The following is a 20,341-nucleotide window of genomic DNA, read 5'->3' as shown; positions in this document are numbered from 1 at the left end:
TAATTAGTTTTTAGGGTAGGAATGAATTAAATATTGAAAATATTATAATAAGCCAGTTTGAAGAGTAGTAGCCAAATGCCATAGATCACTTCTTTTTTCTGATTTTTTTCCTTTTATATTTTTGTTTCTGGAAAACTAGAATGGAAACCTTTGCAAATCCCCAAAGAATCCTATATAATCCGGGCTTGGGTTTCATAATTGGTCCCTTGGAAGCCAGCTCAGCTTTTTCTTCAACTTAACTCTTAGAAAAAGAAATCTTTTCAATTGGTATTGCACTCTTACTGTAGACTGGAGGGCATTACACTTTTCAAAAGGAAATAGATAGCATTTAATTTCCAGTAGATTTGTAAGTACTGATGATGTCACATTCTTAAGCTCATTTCATCTGTTTTATAAATTTCCAAGCAAACAGCCTTTCTTGGATACTCTCCAGACTCTTTTAAAACACAGGTCATTTGCTATATTTCATAGTTGGAATACTTTCTCTTGTCTCCTTTAGGTAATATGCCTGGAGTTCCTTTTAGTCTTAGATACTAAAATAGTGATGTTTCCAATTAAACTATACCCAGAAAAATAGGCCCATAGTGACAGTGGTCATTGATTCTTCATGGTTGTGTGTGTTTTCCTTCTCTCTCTCGTGTTTATTTTAATGCCATTGTTTCCTTAAGATATTTTTTTAACTATTTACTCGTGGAACATAGATGTTCCAGAAGTTATGGAATATTTTTGTTTCATATGTTTGATACTGTAAAAAATGATAGTGCTTTGGATTCATTTCTACAAGTTGAGTAGAGATTAAATATTTTTCAGGTTTGGTTTAAAACCCTTAAACTTCTGTTGCTTAACATAAAATATTCAGAAATAGTTGCACTTCTTACTTTTTTTCCTTTCTTGAGCTATGTTTTTGATTTTTACATATTTCTGTTTTGTGAGTTTAAAATAATACATCATTTGGTGTAAAATAAAATAGCATCTTCAGGTTCATTGTCAGCAGTTAATATTATTGCTTCTGTCTCTTTACCACAAAAAATTTTGACCTTGACTTTGTAAATTAGGAAGATCTCCTGGAGTAGGAAATGGCAACCCACTCCAGTAATCTTGCCTGAAGAAATCCCATGGACAGAGTAGCCTGGCAGACTACAGTCCATGGGGTCACAAAAGAGTCGGACACAACTTAGCAACTAAACAACAACAAATACCACTCATGAGGAAATTTTAATTATCTTGAATAATTTTGCAATGTGAATATTTCTGGGAGATGTGTGCCAAAAGAGGAAAAAAACAAATTGCTCTTTTGGCACTTGGATTAGTAAAGGATGTTATAATCTGAAGCAGAAAATGTTATAGGGTGCTAGGTACTGTCAGCATTTGGTGATGAAGAAAGATTTGCAAACTTAATATCATCAACTGATATTTAGTAAACATTAAATCTAAACTTTTAAAGCTATATATATTGTTTTATAATTTGTGAACAGAGATAGTTCATGATATGTAACAGCCATTTTCCAGTCATTGTTCAAATAACTTTTTGAGAAGCAGACAATGCTTAACCAGATACCAGGTGTTCTGTTCTCAAATTTTGTTTATTTGACATATATATGTGTAAGAGAATGGGTTAAATTTGAGCTTTAATGATTAAGGCAATGCTGTGTTTTTTATCTCACTAGAATTATAGCTAAAATTTGAATTTTAACACCAAAACTATAGAAAGGGAGTAAATTCATTGTTCTCCCACCCTGAACAACTTCTCAGCTCACGATGGATGACTCAAAGAAGAATAATAGAAAACGTACTATTTATGAACTGCCTTTGGATGTTTTCTTAGGAAATGAAGGCAAGACAGAATTTAATAGCACAAGCCTTGATTTAAGTAGGAAATAAGTATACAAATCTAATGAGCTCATTAGTATAATAGCTAAAATATTAGTATAATAGGTATTTCAAGTTCTAAGCATAAATATAGTAGGTAACATCCCAAACTGTTCTCTGCAGTTTTACCATTTGCCTATTTGTCTGAAATCTGAGTCTACAAAATTATCTCTCTGTAAAAATAGGAATAAATTGAATGCAGATTGACATAATCATATATCCAGTTGTCTGCAATCACACCTGACTTTTTGCCTAGACTGTCGGTTGTACTCTTCCTGTTACTTCCGATAAGTTTATTAAAATTGCTTTCAGTTTTATTTTCCTTAATTTGGTTCTACAAGCTGTTTCTTATGCCTCTGGAATTTGGTGCCTTATAGTCAGAACTTAAAATTGGCAGTTTGTCCTCCAAATCCTTAATAAGACAGGTTAGTAAAATGCAGTGAATTTTTTATGTCAGTTTTTTAATTGATCTGTATTCATCTTATTTTAGCCCTCAGAATATTAGAATTAGAACTGTAATAAATAGACTTCTTCCTTAGTGTTATAAATTGTATTTATATCTGTAATAACTCTGTGGTAATAGAAAGTAAAAGTCTTGTAAGGGAGCAGGTTTCAGTTTAGCATATAACTTAATTTTGGGCCCTGATTTGTCTTCTAAAAATAGTTTTTGTATTTTGAGCTAAACATTCCCACGTCCTTACACTAGTTCTCACAATATGAATTCTAGACCATTAGTATCTTGAATATTTCACTTTGGATCTGCCACATTTTGACAGTATTTCTTTTAAACTACTGTATATAGAACTGAACCCAGTATATTCAGTGTGGTTTGAGGTACAAAATACAGTATGTGTCTTATGAATAAGATACTTACAGTAATGTATCCTGATTCCACTTTCTCTTTGTCATCAGTACTGTTGGTTCATGTTGAATCATAGGCCACTGAATCCCTAAGTCTGCCAGAAGTGTGTTTCAGATCCTACTGTAAATTTGGATTCAGCAGGTTTTTGTTGAATACTTGTTCCCCTCTCGATGTGCTCATAAAAGTTTATAAGATTTTACAGCCTTAACACCAGGTTCATGAAGTAGCCATTAATAGGTCCCGTTTTACAAAGTAGAAACTGAGGCTTTGTGTACTGAAATATTTTATCCAAGATCTTGACTCATAAGGGACAGAGCCAGAATTCCATCTTGGGTCTTCTGGCTCCAAATTGACTGTTCTATTTAGTTGCTGCCTCAGTAAATTTCTTCTACTGCTCATTTCATTGATAAAGTTAGAAATGCAGAAATTGACCAGTGACTTCTACTGCAGGATGATTTAAGAGTTTAGGAGACATGTTTAGAACTTTTTAATATCTTTGTTAAATACAGTAATGCTTTATGTAAAAACTATATGAATTGAATTTAGAGCAGTGTCAGATAGAAAGTAAATGAACCTAAGCAAAAATATTAATGGAAACAAAATTAGAGTTGCATATCACTTACAAAGAGGTGGGGGGGGATCATTAACTTATGTTAAAATGCATAATTTTTGTTCTTTTGAATTCTTGTCTGTTATCTAATATTAAAAGAAAGCTAATTTAAGTTATGTAAATATTCCCATTTACTCAGATTTATTTTCAGATTGACTTAAGCAAGACATTTATTTTACCTCACCTTTCAAAATGACTTTTTTTCTTAGAAGACCGTAAGAATGAAAAGTTGATACCTCAGAAGCCAGTAGAGATACTTAAGAGCCTGCAGGCCAGAATACAAACAACCAGACTTGAAACTGAGAACTATTGTGTAAAGATTAAAGGACAAGAACTGAATGGTTCTGTTTCCTGAATTTTTTAGATTTTTTTTGGTTCTAAGTTTAGTCATCGGAGTTCCTTTCGTAACTACTTGGTGAAGATGTAGGCTCTATGACGTTTCCAATGGACTGGGATATAGGAGTGGAGGAATGGCATGGTTTGTACCAGCAAGCATTGCCATGTAGCTAGTCTTAATTTGCAGGGAGGATAAGTATGAAATAATGAAACCAATTATCTGCTCAGCACAGTATTCAGTTCTGGGAATAATTGACTGGATTCAAAACTTACTATAAATGGATAATTCAGTTCTTCAGAGAGGCTGAAGTAAGAATCCACTAGAGAAGATAGACTTAAGTTGTCCTTAAAAGTAGGAATAAATGGAACGGGGTTTAATTTTAGCCTCCATTAGTAGGTTTGATGAAGATTCAAAGGGCAGGTACGAATATTCTCCTTAGCAGGGGAAAGAATTGGAAAATAATTTATTACAAGCGTCTCAGTTCTCCCGGGAGCCTTCACATAGTGGGAGAGGATAGTCACTACTCAAATGATGAGCAATTGTGTTTTTTCCACTTTCTACTCAACTGGTGACCACAGTAGCATCAGGCTTGAAACCTCTTACTATAATGATACCCAGCTCCTGTTAAAATTTCTGGTTATTTCAGAAAGATCCATGTAAGGCGTTTGGTTGTCATGGCTCTTAAAAGAGATGTTTTAACTTGAATTGTGGAGTGTTTTCATTGGCGAAAAATAGGAAACACTGGAGAGGGCCTGGTTATACATTGACACTAGGCAGAAGAGTACACATTCCACTTGGGAAACCACAGATATATTCTTGAATGTATGAGTTTTAAGAAGTTTGTTAGCTAACTAAAGACAGGAAGTCAGGCTGAAATACAGTTGTAGATATCTTGTACCTAGACCTGATTTTAAGGTATAAAATTATGAATGGCAAAGAAATTGATGAACTATAATCTCAAAGAAAGAGCCAGTTAGTTTTATTGAACAACTGAATGGATTGACAGAGGATAAAAAAAGAATAGTAATGGGTAAGTATTCATAAATTTGAATGTAAAAGAGTAATGAAAGAAAGTTAAGATAAATAGCATATTTGTGTTCTCATTGAACCTTTTATATTGCACTTTTTGGCTGACATGGTATATTTATAATTCATATCTAGGGAGTAGAGAGAAGTCAATCAAAAATTAAAAACTATTTAAAAAACTAAGTGATTTAATTTTGTATATAAGGATACTATTGTTAGGATAATGATAAAATGATAACATTTTAAAAATACTATATATATGGGGCTTCCCAGGTAGTGCTAGTGGTAAAGAACCTGACTGCCAGTGCAGGAGACATAAGAGACACAAGTCCAATCCCTGGGTCAGGAAGATCTGGAGGGGAGCGTGGAAACCCACCCCAGGATTCTTGTCTGGAGAATTCCATGGACAGAGGAGCCTGCAGGGCTACAGTCCATAGGGTTGCAAAGAGTCGGACGTGACTGAAGCAACTTAGCGTACGTGCACTATATGTATATATGTATACTTATATATATAGTTCTTGTATAAGTACATACATCTCCTGACTTTTTTGGAATAAATTATTTAGATTGAAATCCACTTCATGCACAGTTTCTAGGTAATCATTAATTTCTTCATCGGGAAAAGGTGGCAACAGTACAACTTTATAGTCACTTAAACTGAGTTTTGTTTGGATTATAAAACAGGGTTTCTGGATTATATCTAAATATTGCTTCATTTCAAACCTATTCTCAACACTGAATTTTAAATGTATCTTATCTAGTTAATAAAATCTTTGTTTTTAAGCATTTGTATCCAAAAAAACAAGCAAATTTTTTAATCTGTTGTCTGTGAATTTTATTTTCTCCAGGTATAATCTATATATCATACCACCTGTGTAGTATTCCACTGTCCTGAGCAGGAGAGTCAGTCTGTGCCTGAGGGACTATGTATCACCAGCTCCTTAGAGGTTTATATGCATAATTTGAAGCATACTTGAAGTAATTACTATTATAAATTATGTTAATGCCAGATTAAAAGTAGAACTATTTGAAAAATCTAAAGTATTTTAGTAACACATAAAGGATATATATAAACAACAAAGTAGTATAAATATTTCCATGACATGTATTAGCATCTGAATGTCCCTAACATGTGACAATAGACACTGTCTATAGAGTCAAAGAAATTTTGAATTTAAAGTAACCCTTTCTTGAAGGCATGATAAAAAAACTTACTTTGGCACCCAAAAGTAGGCAGCAATTATTATAAATGGAAAGGAAAAAATCAGAGCTTATCAGCCTAAGAAATTATTGTTGATATTGAACACAAGTAAAGAGACATGTACCTTCCCTTGCTGGAATTGCTTCAGTGGAATCTTTAACTTCGTTAATATGTTTAAATAAAGGATTTCCATATTTTTCTGGCATGTGGAAAGGTTTTCTAATATTTAAAGTTTTTCAAGCTTTCAAATAGAAAGCTGTGGTTTTTAATTATCTCTGAATTAAAAATAGATAGGAAAAGATCTTTGTGTTTATTAAAACATCAGTGATAAAACTGCAGTATTTTCACAGAAAAGTAGTAATTTTAAGAGGTGAAATTGAGAGAAATTGCAAAGTTGGTTTGCCGATAGGAATGATCCAATAGAGAAAAAAATTAAAGATGTAAGGGAGAGTGCTACAGGAATATCTTTAAGTTATCAACAGAAGATAAAATCTATTGAAAGGGGCAGGATTGGTCATATGAACAGCGATTGTTCATAATACAAAGAAGAAAGAGTTACATGGGCACAGGCACATATATGTGTATTGCTGTGGTGGAAATTGGCAGAAATTCTCTTCTGATAGTTCCTGTTTTCTGAATGAAAGTGAGGATGAAAGGGAGATGTTGGAGGTTTGAAGGGAGAGATGAGACACCTGTCTGATGTTTTTCTAGAAGAACGAAAGGACCAAGATTACCAGGTAGCTGTGAACCAATTTTAGGTATAAAGAATTTGGAAAGTAAAATTATTTCTGTTCACAGATGACATGATATATGTAGAAAAACCTTGCTCATAACACACACACAAACCTGTTGTAATAAGCAAAATCAGCATTAAAAAATCAGTTGCATTGCTATGCACTAACAATGAATAATCCAGAAAGGAAATTAAGAAAACAGTTTCATTTACAGTAACATCAAAAAGAATAAAATGCTTAGGAATCAAATTAACTCCAATAATGAAAGACTTGTGTACTGTGAACTATATAACATTGCTAAAAGAAATTAAAGAAATATAAATAAAAGATATCCCATGTTCATATATTGGGAGTCTTAATTTTGTTAAGATGAAATACTACCCAAAGTGATCTACAGATTCAGTGCCATGTGTATCAAAATCTCAATGACATTCTTTGCAGAAGGGGAATAGCCAAAAGAATCTTGGGAAAAAAGAACAATGTTGACACTCTCAGAGTTCCTGATTTCAAAACTTAATATAAAGCTATGGTAACCAAGCAGTATGGTACTGCTATAAAGTCAGACATATAGACCAATTGGAATAAACTAGAGAAACCCCTAAAAGTAAACTAGGAGCCCCAGGCCCCTTGTACATATATGTTCAGGTGATTTTCAACAAATGTGCTGAGACCTCTAAATGGGAAAAGGGCAGTCTTTTCAACAAACGGTTTTGGCAAAACTGGATACCCTAAAGAAAAATTAGATACCTCACACAATATACAAAAATTAACTTAAAATGGATCAAAGACTAAATGTTAGAACTAAAACAATAAAACTCTTAGAAGAAAACAGGAGGAAAGCTTCATGACATTGGACTTGTATTTCTTGGATGTGACACCAAAAACGCAGGCCTCGTGCAAAAACTAAATTGAACTTTGATCAAAATTTAGAACTTTTGTGTGTTAAAAGATAATTGTCTATAGAGTGAAAAGGCAACTGACAAAATAGAAAATAATTGCAAGTCATGTGTCTGATAAGGGTTAAATATCCAGAATGTATCAAGAGCTTCTGCAACCAAAAAGAAAAACAAAAACCTTAGTTAAAAAATGAGCGAAAGACTTGAAGAGACGTGATATGTGTTGTCAAAGATGTAGAGAAATTGAAACTTTTGTACAGTGCTGATGGAAGTGTAAAATGGTACAGCACTATGGAAGACAGTATGGCAGGTCCTTAAAAAATAAGAATTGCTATATGATCCAGTAATATATAATGGGGTATATACCCAACAGAATTGAACTCAAATAGATATTTATATACCATGTTCATAGCAACATTTATCACAATAACCACAAGATCAAACAAAGCAAATATCCATAGATTCAGTTCAGTTCAGTCGCTCAGTCATGTCCGGCTCTTTGCGACCCAAGAATTGCAGCACGCCAGGCCTCCCTGTCCATCACCAGCTCCCGGAGTTCACTCAGACTCATGTCCATTGAGTCAGTGATGCCATCCAGCCATCTCATCCTCTGTTGTCCCCTTCTCCTGCCGCCAGTCCCAGCATTAGAGTCTTTTCCAGTGAGTCACCTCTTCGCATGAGGTGGCCAAAGTATTGGAGTTTTTCAGCTTTAGCATGAGTCCTTACAAAGAACACCCAGGGCTGATCTCCTTTAGAATGGACTGGTTAGATCTCCTTGCAGTCCAAGGGACTCTCAAGAGTCTTCTCCAACACCGCAGTTCAAAAGCATCAATTCTTCAGCGCTCAGCTTTCTTTATAGTCCAACTCTCACATCCATACATGACCACTGGAAAAACCATAGCTTTGACTAGATGGACCTTTGTTGGCAAAGTAATGTCTCTGTTTTTTAATATGCTATCTAGGTTGGTCATAACTTTCCTTCCAAGGAGTAAGCGGCTTTTAATTTCATGGCTGCAGTCACCATCTGCAGTGATTTTGGAGCCCCCCAAAATAAAGTCTGACACTGTTGCCACTGATTCCCCATCTATTTCCCAGATTAGTGGATAAATAAACTGTAGCATTTACCCAATTGAATCTACTCAGCCATAAGAAGGATATAAAGTCTAATATATGCAATATGGATGAACTTTGTTAAGTAAGTCAGACACTAAAGGACAAATACTGTATGATTCCTTTTATACAGAGTACCTAGAATAGGCAAATTCAGAGAGACAAAAAGCAGAGTGTAGTTTCCAGGGGCTGAGGTAATAGAGAAGTGAGCAGTGTTCAGTGGGTACAGTTTCAATTGGTTCTGGATGAAAAGGTTCTGGAGATGGATGGTGTGATAGTTGCACAACAAAGTGAATGTACTTAATGCCACAGAAGTAAAATGGTAGAATTTATATTTAAAAGCAATTTTTAAAAATAAGTGAAGACATTCTAACTGAAGATTTTTAAAAGGTTTGTAAAACTGTTTACATTTTGCAGTATTCACACTACGTTTTTCAAGTTTGGCACACCTGGCTTAGTTTCAAATACATGGTTTTAGGGGAATTCCCTGGCAGTCTAGGGGTTAGGACTCTGTGCTCTCACTGCTGAGGCCCCGGGTTCACTCCCTGAACTAAGGTCTCATAAGCCATGTGCAGGCCAGAAAGAAGAAATTAGCTACATATACTTCTAATGGGAAAAGACTCCCCAAAAATGTGAAATATGTGACGGTTATGCTTTGTATATACAATTAGATATTATTAGGGAGGGGCACATTTCAAGTGCACATCACCTGTCCAGAATAGATGTAGTATGGCTTTAGCATAGACATTTTAGTGATTAAAAGAGTGGAGTAAAAGAAGTTGGCTGACCTTGAGCTAGAGTGGTGATAGTTTTCTGGTATCTTTTTGAGAGAAGTAATTTCATATGTATGTGGAAACTGTTCAGGAGTATACTTCCTTATCTGGTGAAGAGTGAGAACCAGAGAATAGGAAAATCAACAACCACAGGTTTCCTGTTTTATTTCTCATCTCTGGATACAAAATGAACTCGTTTTTCCAAGACTTCATTTATTAAAGTTATTTCCTATATAAAGTGTTATTCAACTCTAACAAAATAGCTAATAGATAAATATTCAAGGTAAAATAATATTTGGGTTTTTTTAAAACAAAAGAAAGTTAGTTTTAGGCCTCCTGTATATTTTTACTGTATTATTAAAATATTTCACATGCAACCTTTTTTCTCTTTAAAAGTATATTTGCATTTGACTAGCTTAAGTTTAATGAAGCTTAGCTTTTGTGTGTCATTTCTTATTTTTCCTTTGACATGAAATCTTACCTACTTGATGAAGATGTCGTTTGAGAGGTGTACTGCAAGGAGTTAAATGCTGTTTGTAAATAATGCTTTTACAAAGGTAAAGACCAGATTTTACAAATATCACTTTTTGTTTGTAAAAGAAAAATGTAATTTCATATATTTTAATGCATTAAAAAATTTGACTGTTTAACTGTATTGACTTAGTAAGTTGACACAGAAAAAAATGATTTTCTATTTCTCATATTATACATCTTTGTGTTCTTAACTTACAGCAGTGTGCTTTGCACGTATTAGGCTTTCCTTAAATATTCAGTGTAAGAATAAGTTTTATTATGCTGCTCAAAAGCATCCAAGAAATAACTATTTATATCTGCTATGTTAATGTTAGAATCTTTAAACATGGCTTTTTAAATGTATTTATCCTCTTTTTCTGAAAGAAAAATTTTTTCGTATCTTTAGGTGCTCATGTGTTTAAAAAAAACAAAACCTTGGAGTAAAGTAGCAGCACATAATGGTTTGTGGATTTTGAAAAGGTGCAGGCCATATTGTGCTGCCTCAAAAATACAAGGATCTGATCTTCTGAAGAAAATATATTTCTTTTTATTCATAGCTTGTATGATAGCAATGTCAGCAGTGCCTTAGCAGCACGTAAATATTGGAGTTAAGATTCTAAAATTATCTCCAGTATTAACTGTGCTGCTGAAGTAAGGTTGGCCATACTCTACTGTCATATTTTAGTGTATATTAATATTACCAATGTATTTTCAGCTTTATTGATAATTAATTTTCAGTATTATAGTCTTATTCTCATATGATTGAATAAAAATAAGTTAGTACTTTTAGATGTGTATTAAAATTGTGTATTGTAATTTAATAATTGTGTTGAATGCCATCAAGTTTATTGAAAGCTTATACAGCATCCAGTAAATTTATTTTAATGTATATTTATATTCAGTTTAAATATTCAATTTTTACTTCAGAACAGAAATAATACTTTTCCCTTTCTCTACTTAAGTGAAATTAAGACATTCGTTTATCTCACAGATAGATATATATTGTAAAATATACATTTTGAACAGAACTTAGAGGATAATTTCTAGTAATATTTCTAAATATTCTGTTATAAGGGAAAGGGGAAAGAATCAAAATATGTGAATTAAATTCCTGAAATCCTGTGTTTCAAAGATGCACTTAATCATGACTTTAAAGGTAGGAAAGACCTTACAAATGACCAGTATATTTGTTGGATAGCTCAAGAAATGAAAACTCAAGTAATTTGCTGCACTTGCAGATTAAGATATTAAGCCTGTGTCTTCTGAATTTATACTGTCATATTGGTTTTTTCTTGTTTTTACTAAAAAATTTTGTTTATCCTTAGCCACAGATTCTTGTTTGTAAGTAAAATAAAAAACATGAAGGCCTTGTTTGGTCTTTTTAATATCTAGTATTTAACTTTAGCATAAGAACTACAAAAATTATTATGGTTACTAGTTTTATAGATGCAAACAATCAAAATTTTAATTAAAATTTGAAGGAAAATGTTTTCTTTACCTTCTGTTCCTTATTTGTTTAATAAGTCATTAAACTAAAAGTTGATGTTCAGGATAAGAGTGTGTTTGTGTAGTGTACCATACTCCTGGTCTTATTTTCTACAAGAAATATCTCCTTTAAATTGTAACCCAACAGAAAATCTATAAAATACAAGCAGTTCTTAGAAAATCATTTCAATTTTCATTGTCTACTTTGGAAACCCTTAAAGTATTTCAGATGTAACTTAAGGAGTTTTGTTTGAGCATCTTCTGTTTAAATTATAATTTCAAGGTAAAGAAAATTACTGTAAGAGAGTTCTCATTTTTAAGAAGATTCTCACTTTTTCTCAGCAAAATTTTCCCCCAGAATAAAGAAGTAATACCCTATATTGGCTAGAATCAAATGCCAGCTTTTACAAGGAAGTAATACTGCCTTAGGGCTTTTAAAAATCATTTATCAAGCTTTTAACCTGTTTCCCTTATTTCATCTCAGCCATTTCATGAAAGACTGTTACAAATATATAATTTTTGATTCTATTAAAAATATTTCAGGAACTAATATGTAGATACTTAGAAATATTTATTGAATGAGTTGCAGAGTTTCTCCAGTATTTTACAGAACAACCCTGGAATTAGATTTCTATTTTGATTTTGATTTTGAAGTCAGATTTTAGAAAATTGTATTTTGTCTAATCTGCCTTCTAAATGCATTTTACTTTTACTAAGTAAACCTCTAGGTGCTCAAGATGTGAAAAAGGATCATTTGGGGCTAAATAAAAACTTGAATCCTGAGAATGGATTAAAGAAAAAATTGAAATACTGGAAGAGTAAGAAAGTATAAAAAAACTGTTGCATTGAAATTTATTATAACAGTATGCAGCTCCTTTCCAGTCTCTTAATAGAGAACAGGAAATAGCCTGTCAATACCTAATGAAACACTCATTTAGGTAACTCAACAGGACTTAAAGTCTTATTTATAAGGGTTAATATACTTCTATCTTTGTGTAATTTTGGAATACAAAGAGCGAATGGTAAAATGAACGTTATACCCTTTCATGTTAGTCTTAATATGGCCATTTATTTTGCAGAGAAGAAATAGTTTTATATGGATGTATATTAAGATTTCATTTTTTCCATCTTCTTTGGAAAAAACGTCTAATCTTTTTCATTCAAGTTTAAGTTGATGCCAAATAATTCCAGTATTGAGCATCTTAAATCTGTTACTTGGAGTATGGATTGAGTTTGGTGCTAACTCAGAGGACTACAGGCAAGTATTCAGGAGATAGCCAGAGGGATATTTTAGTAGGTGAACAATTCATTTCACATACTGTCTTCAAATTCAGATATCTTAAGATCACATATACGTGACATAGAATTGAAAATTTGATCATAGACTAAATATCATATTTAACAGTAAAGATTTTCTTCAGTGAGTCATATGTCCTTTTAATTGTTAGAGAATTAGAAGTGTTTTTAAACCACCAAGTATCAATTAGTGGTATCCTTGGTTAGTCATAACTGGATTAGCAGGATTATACTTTAATAAACTTTGACCTCTAAGTGTTTGTATTTATTTAGAAGTTGACATTCTAAATCATTTTTTTTTTCCTTTTGCAGGTGGATATTACTAGCCCTTATTCATGGAAAAAGTTTTATGCTAAGTGTTGTTTCTCATTGAGTATTAGCAAAAAGGAGAAAAATTAGTATCCTAATTTTTTGAGATTAGATTTGGCTCTAGTAAGTAATACTTAGACCATTTATTGGGTTGGCCAGAAAGTTCGTTCGGTTTTGTCCAAACTTCATTTGAAATAACTTCCCTAGATTGTATTGTATACAATGGTCACATCAGAGTACATTTGAAAAGAAACTTAATCAAAATTGGCAATTTTTGTGTAGCTATTTTAATATTGAAGATGGAAGAAAACAACATTTTCGGCATGTTATGCTTATTTCAAAAAAGGTAAAAATGCAACTGAAAAACAAAGATTTGTGCGCTGTGTGGAGAAAGTGTTAAAAGTTTGTGAAGGTCATACTGTAGATTTTCTCCCTGGATGATGCTCCACGTTCAGGTAGACCAGTTGAAGTTGATAGTGATCAAATTGAGAACAATCAGTGTTATACCACGCAGGAGATAGCCAACATCCTAAAAATATCCAAATCAAGCGTTGAAAATCATTAGCACCAGCTTGGTTATGTTAATCGTTTTGATGTTTGAGTTCCACATAAGTTGAGAGAAAAACCTGCTTGACCATATTTTGACATGCGCGATTCTCTACTGAAACATAATGAAAACTGTTTATTTTTAAAACAAATTGTGATGAGTGATTAAAAAGTGGATACTGTACAATAATGTGCAGTGTAAGAGATCATGGGACAAGTGAAATGAACCATCACCAACCACACCAAAGGCCAGTCATCCAGAGGTGATGTGTATATGGTGGGATTGGATGGGAGTCCTCTATTATGAGCTCCTTCCAGAAAACCAAACAATTAATTCCAAGTACTGTTGCTAGTTAAACCAACTGAAAGCAGCACTCAACGAAAAATGTCCAGAATTAGTCAACAGAAAATGCGTAATTTTTTATCAGGATACTGCAAGACTGCATGTTTCTTTGATGACCAGGCAAAAACTGTTGCAGTTTGGCTGGAAGGTTTTGATTTATCTGCTGTATTCACCAGACATTGCACCTTTTTGTTTTCCATTTAAGGTTTTTACAAAATTCTCTTAATAAAATTTCAGTTCCCTGAAAGGCTATGAAAGACACCTTGAACAGATCTTTGCTGAAAAAGATTTTTAAAAGATTGGGGAAGATGAAATGATGAAGTTGCCTGAATAATGGCAGAAGGTAGTGGAACAAAATGAGGAATACATTGTGGAGTAAAGTTCTTGGAGAAATGAAAGATGTGTCATTTTACTTTGAAACTGAAGGAACTTTTTTGGCCAACCCAAACACTTGCATGTCTGGAAGACCATCATCAGTACATTTCCAGCTAAAATTTTCTTTTCTTACCTCTTATCAGGGATTTCTTATTTTTGTGTGAGCCCCTTTAATGGAGAATTTATTTCTCCAGTAGAATTTAAGAATTTATGTTCTTACCTTGCTTATTTATAAAATGTATCCCAGAGATTTCTGATATCTTGTTTTTTTTGTTTTTTTTTTAGGCTATTTGCAGTGAAAAAAATGTTGGCAAAATAAATAAGTTTAAACTTGCTATGTCAAAATTACTGTGCAGTGTGATAAATTAGTTGATGAGTTTTTGTTTGTATTATACTGAAACTAAATTCAACATTTATAACTTCTATATGGTTCTGTTTCTTGATTATTAATACATGGGATTCATATAAAAATACATGAATAATACATTAGCATACTGATGAGTACAGGTTCCCCTTAATTCTGTTTAACTTCAATAATCTGATACTATATTCTTATTATAAGAATATATTACTTATTAAGAATTATATTACTATATTCTTATGATTATGTTCATGTTTTGCAAAAATGTAAACTGCCTAGAGAATCTTGTTTATGCTATAGGGTTAGATTTTGAGAAATTATTCTGAGAAAAAGTAAGCCACCTTTATACTAAATGTTCTTCAGTTTAATTAACTTGTTATTAAAGTTATTCTGTATATCATTTTATAATTTAACCACTTAGCATTAATTAATCTTTAGGAAGTAGTAGAAATTTTTAAATCACTCCAAAGTTTTCTTATTTCCACATCTCACTATTTTATAATCTTTAGAAATGCTTATATTTATGAAAGTAACATTTTCAGGGATATTAATTCTTACAGCACCACTAGAACTTTTTTTAAGTTTTCATGTGATCACTTAAATGCCAATTTAGTGTGAAACAACAAAGCGTTGCCCCGTAGTTAGAACTAAAGAAAGTGTAGGTACATCATTTCTTAAGATAATTTGTACATTTTCACATAGTCTATGCAGATTTTTATATTTCCATAAATGTCTTTTCTGTCTTGTGTTTAACAAAGAGCATTAAATAGATTTGAAGCATTTATATAGAGAGGACTACAAATTTTATTACAGGCACTGAGGATCAGCACTGAACAAAGCAGATAAATTCCAGCCCTCATAGAGCTTACAGTTTTGGGAGTGAGGCATGGGTAATAGAATACACAAAAAATGGATAGGTGCTAATATGTGGTATGTCAGGTGGTGGTAAGTTCTATGAAGAAAAATAAAGCAAGGGAAGTGGGAGGAATGGGTTAAACGGGTCTGGAAGGCAGGCAGGCAGATGTGTTTTTCAATAGTGTGGTCAGAAAATTCCTCACAAAGATAACATTTAAATGAAGACCTAAAAACTAAAGGAGCAAACCGCTAGGTTTCTGGGAGAAGAGCCTTTCGAGCAGATGAAATAACACCTACAGAGACCTTGAGGCTGAAACATTTTTGGTGTTTACCAAAAAGAGCAGCGAGAAAGTTTGGATGGCTATCATCAAATATACAAGAGAGAATAATAGCTCATAAATTAAAGTTTCTAGGAGCCAGATTTTACGGCTATTTAAGCTCTTGGCTTAACATACAGATTTAATTTTCCTTCCTTCTTTAAAACTACCTTGAGAGTTGTGTGAGCCTCAGCCTGCTTGACCTTTGTAGATAAGAGTATTTTTTTTAGATCTGACTCAGAACGTCCATCTGAGACCATTTAGAACGTAAAATGTTTAAATGGTTGGTTAATAGGTATATGCGTGATGATCAGGTTTTTATGAATTGTGTTTTGATGGCTCTGAAATTGTTTTTACTTGCTCAGTTTAGCCTAGTCAAAGCTAGCTAAATGAGTAAGTGACACATTTGTAATTTACTCAAACGAACCAAAATTGTCTGATTCCTCCATTCTAGTAATTGCCACCATTTTTCTCATTCCAACTCTGTTACCATTTTAGCTAAGAACACTTGCCTGAAAGCGTTCATCCCTTATGGTATGTCCCACTAATTTAATCTTCCTAATGCACTGCTTTTGCATATAGGATAAAATTCAGACTTATTGTACCTCATGATCTTGCCCTAACCTTCTTGAGGTTTTTCCAGTTTTTTCAAGCAAACTAGTCCTGCTCCATCTGTTTTTCTAATTTCAGTGCCCTTATTTATGCCGTTTCACCACCCCAATTCTGTCCCAATTTATTCCTGTACAGTTTCTAAATGCACTATGCTGGTCCATGAGTTTAATAGTTTGGTCTTATCCCTCCTTCCCATGTTACAAAAAATTTATCCCTGTAGCTGTTAACCTTTTTCTCTCACTTAACAAAGAAATAACAGCATTTCTATCATTAATTTCACCTCATTTATTCGTGTATATTTACCTTTTATAAATACTGACAATATGAAGAAAAATATTTAAACTTAAGAAATAAAACAAAAAGCAGGTAGACTAAAACATCCAGAATTTCAAAACACCCAAAGTTCAAATATTAATTTTATGCTGACAAATGATACAGCTGATTTTTTTCTCAGTTATGTGAAAATATTTATACCACATAGAGTGTGGACTAGTCATATTTCTAGGATTTTAGCACACTAGAAGAATTAAAGAATTCTTAAAAGTATGGATTCTCTATTTCAAGTAAGTGCTGTTGACAAATAGAGCCATTTAAGAAGTAATTCATGTGTTTGTTATAGTATTGTTTATAATATTAGAGGATTGGAAGAGGTTTTAAAGTGTCCAGTAATAACCTGATTAACATGCTGAGTGGAATACTGTGCAGCTATTTAAAATAATGTAATGAGTGTTTAATGAGCTAGAAAATTCCTGGTTATGTGAAAAACGTTACCACATAGTATGAATCATTAGAAGAATACATATGCTAAAATGTTACTACTGGTGTACTATGGTGTGAAGTAAATCTTATTTTTTTATATTATAAATAAACGTATGATTTGGGGGGTGGTTGGGAAAAGAGCCTTGAAAAATCAAAATACTTGAAGCAGCCTTACCACTTAATCACCTCCTTTGGAAGTCCATAAATGGAAAACCTAAGTTCTTATGGGTTCAGGAACTTAAGAAGTGATAATGAAGAATTAACTATTTTGGGAACTAAACAGGTAATTTCAAAAATCAAATAAGTTTAAAATCCGCCTTGGGGGAGCAGTCTACTCTGTTTCTTAAAGGAGGGTTGAGAAGGAATTCAAGAGTCGCTTCTTGAATTCTTTGTTGAAAATCTTTGCTGTCATTTCTCCCATCTTCCAGCCCCCAAAACCTAAAAAGGTAAGTATAAGAAAAGGAGTGGCTGTGTATTTTAATTTTGGAACTATATCAGTAAACTAAAGAAAAATCTGGTTTATAGAGATTTAATAGCACAGCGAAACTGACTTTCCGATCTTAAAAGGATTTTGTCTTTTTAAAAGTTTTTAATTTTCTCCCACCATAGAACTAATGTATAGGCATAGAAACCTCAAAAAAGGCAAAAAAATTGTTTAAAAATTATATTTTTATCATCCAATGAGAGTTACTATTATTAACAGTATGTTATTTCCTTCTAAATGTATAGTTGGATTAGCAAATTTATTTCCTAATCTATAACTATGCCAGGAGCTGGAAAAAAACATCACCCTCTAGAAGAGAGACGAGACATGCTGCTGGCTCAGAAAGTTTTTCTTGATGTTTATCTAAAATACAGTTGACCCCCAAACAATGTGGGTTTGAATTGTGGGAGTCTTTTATTTTTCTCAATAAATACATGCTACAGTATTACACGACCTGCAGTTGATTGAATCTGAGGATGCAGAACCGTGGGTGTAGAAGCCGACTAAAGTTACACAGGGGGCACTGGTGGTAAAGAACCTGTCTGCCAGTGTAGGAGATTTGAGAGACGTGGGTTTCATCCTTGGGTCAGGAAGATCCCCTGGAGAAGGGCATGGCAACACTCCAGTATTCTTGCCTGGAAAAACCCATGGACAGAGAGAGGAGCTTGGTGGGATACAGTCCATGGGGTTGCAAAGAGTTGGACACGACAAGTGGCTTAGCACACAAGCACGTAAAGTTTTACATGGATTTTCAGCTTCAAGGTGGGTCAGCTTCCCTAACCCGCTTGTTGATCAAGAGAGAACTATATAGGTAAAAACCACTAATTATATCATCTGTTCCATAATAGTTTACTGTAAAAATGCTTAAGTTTTTGAACTTCCTCAAGATATTTGAGGAGAAAATGCGTCTTGTTTGCCATCTGGCCTCCTCTTCCACACCTGCCTGTCATCTCCAGTACCTTTCCATTGTTTGAGAGCCTTTCTGAGACAGGGGAGGTCATTGAAGGATTTTAATTGGGAGAGAGAAATAATTACTGAAAATGTACTGTTCAAGGTTTGCTGAAGAAAGTCTAAAACTAGTATAGTAATTAAATCCTGTGCTTTGTTTGTACCTCAGTAATTACATCAAATTTATCAAAAAGCTGAGCCAGTGTTCAAAAATTATGGGATTCACATTCGATATTCAAAAAACATTTACTAAGAAATTTGGATTGAAACATGACATGACATAAATTCATAATGTATGACCTGTTACAGCAACCCATTTAGAGAGCAAAAGTCTCAATCTGGTTTTCTCACATTTCAGTATTTTATCATTTAAAACTCTTAAAAGTAGTTTAGATTTAGAATATGACAATTTAGCTAATTAATTAAACTTGGGAGTTTAAAATCTGACTCTCAGAGGAGGGGTGTTTGTCACCAGAACTCGCCTATGGTGCAGGTGCCAAGTTAGACGCGCTCTCGCTAGTTTTGTCACCATTTTAGTTGGCCATTGTATCCTTGAAAAAAGGGAAAGCACCCAAAAATGCTCAAGTTCATCATAAGCCCTCAGACCATTTTTTAAAATATAACTCTTTAGGTGTATTTAGTTATAAAACTCAAGGAATTTGGATTTTTTTAAATTGATGACTAAATTTCCACATAGTTAAACTCTTCAGAAAACATTCATGATGAGTTTACTTTTCTATTTCTTAAGATATTAAATTCCTTTAAGACAGTAATAAAGGGAATTGCAAATGTTTTTTGGGGGGTAACCAAATTAGATGATTTGGAATTTGGGCAAAGGTCCAACAAGTTTCAGAACTAGCATGAAAATTATTCATTTAGGCTTATAATTTATTGCTATATGCTAATAAACACTCCCCAAACCACTGTTGATTGAAAGTCCTGGTGTGTGTGGCTTGTGTAGGCCTCATGCAGATTATGGATGTGAACCAATTAGAGGGCTTTCAGAGAGCTGAAAAAATTGGAGATGGCAAATGTCCTAAGGGGTTCTTGAAGGTATTGAGAAGCTTGCTTGAAAAAGAACAATATTGAGACCTTTTTATTCTGTATTGCAAAATACAGAAGGGCAAAACTGAGGAGATGGAGTTTCAGGGGGTACAAATGTAAACTCTTAAGTAAGGGATCTCTACCGACTGTTGAAGTGTACATTATAGAAATGGGCTGCTTTACCAGAGACCCCACAAGGGATGAAATTGGAGGGAGGAGTAAGATTTAAACATAACATTTGAGATGAAGAAAATCAGTACATCAGCTTGAACAAACTTGCCTTTAAGCACATGTGCTATCTGACTAAAGGACACTAGGGAAATTCCTGGATTCTTTTTAGGACAGGTTATACTGAAAACCATTATTTTAAAAGAACTGGGTATATAAGAAAAGTTGAAGATCAAGGTTTAGAGAAATGTGTCACTTGTCTTAAAACTGAAAATGTTAACAATGAGCTAGTAAAGTTGGAACATAAATTTTAAATACTAAAAACTTACAAGTTGGTATTTGTTTTCAAGAAGGATTACTTTATCAAGGCTGTTGAATAAATCCAGTATAGAACTGGATCATTAAGTTTTCATTTTCCTCTTAAAACCTCAAAGGAGAATAAAGTTAAAGACGTTGGATAAACAAGAAGGGGCCAACTCTAGAGAAAGTCTTAATCACAGTTTTGAGA

General features: G+C 33.2%; 1 long non-coding RNA gene across 2 annotated transcripts in view; it reads left to right on the top strand.

Annotated features, from left to right (window-relative positions):
- Positions 1-14,630, top strand: part of LOC138446516 (uncharacterized) — a 29,046-nt gene extending 14,416 nt beyond the window's left edge. Inside the window, exons 4-7 of one of the 2 annotated variants that reach the window (XR_011259369.1) lie at positions 9,913-9,975; positions 12,496-12,674; positions 13,025-13,144; positions 14,571-14,630. This is a non-coding gene — a long non-coding RNA (uncharacterized lncRNA). Of the gene's footprint in view, positions 1-9,912; positions 9,976-12,495; positions 12,675-13,024; positions 13,367-14,570 lie in introns of those variants that run through there. The other variant, XR_011259368.1, reaches the window with a different exon arrangement.
- Positions 14,631-20,341: the final 5,711 nt, after the last annotated feature.

This window comes from Ovis canadensis, chromosome 10 (assembly GCF_042477335.2).
Source record: "Ovis canadensis isolate MfBH-ARS-UI-01 breed Bighorn chromosome 10, ARS-UI_OviCan_v2, whole genome shotgun sequence".
Taxonomy (NCBI): domain Eukaryota; kingdom Metazoa; phylum Chordata; class Mammalia; order Artiodactyla; family Bovidae; genus Ovis; species Ovis canadensis.
The sequence above is the reverse complement of the archived record's forward strand: the minus strand, read 5'-3'. Positions and strand labels throughout refer to the sequence as shown.